The sequence below is a fragment of the Elephas maximus genome, chromosome 5 (assembly GCF_024166365.1).
Source record: "Elephas maximus indicus isolate mEleMax1 chromosome 5, mEleMax1 primary haplotype, whole genome shotgun sequence".
Lineage (NCBI taxonomy): Eukaryota > Metazoa > Chordata > Mammalia > Proboscidea > Elephantidae > Elephas > Elephas maximus.
In genome coordinates, this window is record NC_064823.1 from 71,548,607 (window position 1) to 71,552,002 (window position 3,396).

Consider the following 3,396-nt stretch of genomic DNA (forward strand, 5'->3'; position numbering starts at 1 on the left):
TTTCCCCAAACTGTCGATAGTCATCCATCCATAGATTCAAGTTGCCCAAAAAACACCAAAGAGGATATGGAAAAAAAAAAAATCCACATCTAGGCAGCTGTTAATAAGAACATAACAGTCAACCATAAACCAATAACTCAGGGATAAACAGTCTACATTCTTAGTGCATTTTCTTTGCCCCATTTCCAATGAAATATTATATAGCTGTTATGATGCTATATAGATGATTTTGAGTTCTACTTTTTTTAATTACAACTTTATCGAGATGCAATTAACACAAAATTCATGATTCTTACTTTTTTCTACATGATTTCCTACATTTTCACAAAGATAAATATATTTCATACTCAAATCTTTTATGTGATTTGTGATTAGTTCCCTAGGGTAGATTTACAGATGTTGAATTACTAGATTAGAGCGTGTGCACATTTTTTTTTAAATCATTAATACTGTTTATTCATTAAGTGGTAGTACTAAATTAAAACAAGGAAGGGGCTAGAGTTGCAAGATGAAATTTGATTTAAATGTTTGAGCTATTTGTTACACATCTTATTTTTTTTTTTTTAATAATTAGCACTTGATAATGAATTACTGGTATGTAGGGTCTGGAGAGCTATTTGTCTTCCAGTTTTAATAGGACCATACTGAAGCAGTATTGTAGTTCTTCGTATTTAGTGCCCTCTTGACGTTTAAAGTCATTATACTTATCATTGGTCTGCTTTTTGGTCCACCTGGTGGATGAAAAATCTTATCACTTTTGCTGGCAATCTGTCTTGGTAATTTAATCACATATCGGTCAGCAGAATGTGAAGGGTAAGGGTCAAATGTTCCTGCTTTCATTCCACCAGCCTTTTTACCAGGAGAAGAGGGCTTAAAATGGGTTGCAACTGATCCTGGCTTCTCTGCTTTTTTAATTGGTGGTAAAAGTTTATTAGAGAAATAAGGATTATTGTCAAAATATTTCTTTGGGTAAAAATTTAACTTGAAAGGTGACCCTTTAAGTAAATGATGGTGTGCTTCATTCTCTTTCTTAGTAGTTTTGGTTCATCATAGAAATCAGCTGAGTGTGAAGGCTGTTTACCTATGGTAAGGTTTACATAGCCATATCCAGTTCGTTTCTTTCCTAGGTTTGTGTATAGGTTCTTTCCAGGTGCTTGATATTTTTCTCTGGGTTTTAACTGTGCACTGAAGAATGGGACTGGGCCACCTGTTGTTCCATAGTAGCTTTCAAACCCACACGGTTTTTATCTCCATTACTAGGGAGAAAGGGTTTGCCTAGATTTTTTTTTGGCTTCTTCCATCATATGCCGACACCTCATTTGATTCAGATTTGTGTAGCCTTCACCTTCAAAAATCCTTACAAAATGGGAATCAAAATAACCCTGCTGGAGATCTGACATGGCTTTGGATCCCCTAGGTAGCATCTGTTTATTTTTGCTTGCAGCCTCATTAAAGGGTCAACTATATGGTGACACATATTTATCACCAATGGTAATATACTCCATCTCACTGAAGAGGCCAATCCCCTCCATATCAGATTCCCCTCCTTCAGCTGGCATTGTTGCCTCTTGGAGTGGTGTTCTCTATATTGGTAACTCCAGAAGGCCCCTCAGGGCTGCTTTTATGGCAAAATCTCACTGGGCTTAGTTGAGCTCTTAGATGGCAACCATTGCAGGTCCTTTAAACTCACGGTGTTGGTTTTCTACCGGTTACCATCTGGTTCTTCACCAGGATGGCATCATTTCCTTTACTCAGTCTTATGTAGTTAACTTTTGCTGTAAGTGATTCTGGCTCGACCTCAGTCTGCAAAATCATCAGCTTTGGCATAAGAGTTCTGGAAATCTTGATTGAGCCTATTCACAGTCTTTTTTGTAAGTTCAATATAGTCTATATTCTTTGTTGAGGTATTCCTGTTGGTGTCGAAGGGAAGTGGAGTGGGAGCACGTGGGTCCAGAAGATAGGACCTCTTTTGCCGGCATCTTCTCCACAGTCCAGGTCTCCTCAAGTTCAACTGGATTCAATGCTTCAGAAATCCTGCCAACTACGCCATTAACTGTTGTAGGAGAAAAAACATCACAAAGTTTACTAAAGCAAAAAGAAAATTTTATTTAGCATATCTTCACAAAGAAGTGGGAAGCAGACAAAGCATGTTGTCAGAGCTATGTCTGCCTGAGTCTAAGGAAATATTACAGAGTAAGCAAGAATGGGAAAATGGACAAGCATGGGTACCACAGCCATGTCTGTCTGAGTCCGGAAATTACAGAATAGACAAAAGTGGGAAAATGGACAAGCATGCTGCCACAGCCATGTCTGCCCGAGTCCCAGAGCATGTGGACATTTTAAACCTCCCATACATATTGCTAAATTTTAAAAAGTAGAACCAATTTATGCTGCCATCAGTATAGATTAGTGAAAGTGGAGAAAAGTTGGGAGTGAAGGAAAGTGTCCACCTCAAGGCACTGGTGCCAGTATGAGGTATTAGAATTTAGAAAATCTTGTTAATTGGGTAGGTGAAAATATTACTTTTATTCGGTAACAATTTGTTTTCCACCAAATATTTTGTGGTTATTACCGGCATGATATATTAGAAATTGGAATTAGTCAAATGATATTATAATCTGAGAGTCTTCCATGATTTCTGAGTTTAAATTTTCGTCCTCTCCAAAAAATTCTGTTGATGCTGGAAAAATCATTTTTTTCTCTAAGCTGGCCATTTTTCATTCCCTGAGTCTTTAAAAAAAATCTGTATGCTTCAACATCTGTGTACCTTATCTTTAGCATTAAAAAAAAAAATGGCAAAGTGGTTTCTCACCTAATTTGGGTTACTTTAAACATTTTTTTCCTGTGTGTTTTGAGGAGGAACCCCTACTTGGTAAATAGCATTTTGGCAAGAGCTTGCTCTTTCTTCTTCAGTCTTTGCAACTTTCTTTTTTCTTTGAACCTAGGGTAATCGCTTAGAATTTAAGGAGACTTTTATCCCAGGTGTCTTGTTTCAAAATCACACATGCTCCTCAACCCCTTCTTATTCCACCTTACTATATGGCTTCTCTGAGTCAGGCTTTCTTTGCTGTGCTCCACTGAAAACTTTAGCTTCCCCATGAGTACACTAGATAGGAATTTTCATGCACGATAAGAAGTGCCAGTTATGAAATGTAAATACAGGCAATTTCTCTTCCTCTTATGAATGCTGGGCAAGCTGAGATTTAGCTGGAAAAAATCACACATGCTTTTAATTCTTACCTTCCCCCCATCCCTCCAAAAAGTGAAATTTCTTAGCCAAGGGGTTAATATCAGCAAAGAGTTATACATTCTTTTTCTCTTTGTAAGTACAAATTCTGAAGTGATGAAAAAGAATAATATGAATTTGGAAAAATCAAGAAATTCTGAATTTTCATT

General features: G+C 37.0%; 1 pseudogene; it reads right to left on the reverse strand.

Moving 5' to 3' along the window:
• Positions 1 to 630: 630 nt before the first annotated feature.
• LOC126076677 (UPF0602 protein C4orf47-like) lies at positions 631 to 1,559 on the reverse strand (annotated as a pseudogene).
• Between the last annotated feature and the right edge of the window lie 1,837 nt (positions 1,560 to 3,396).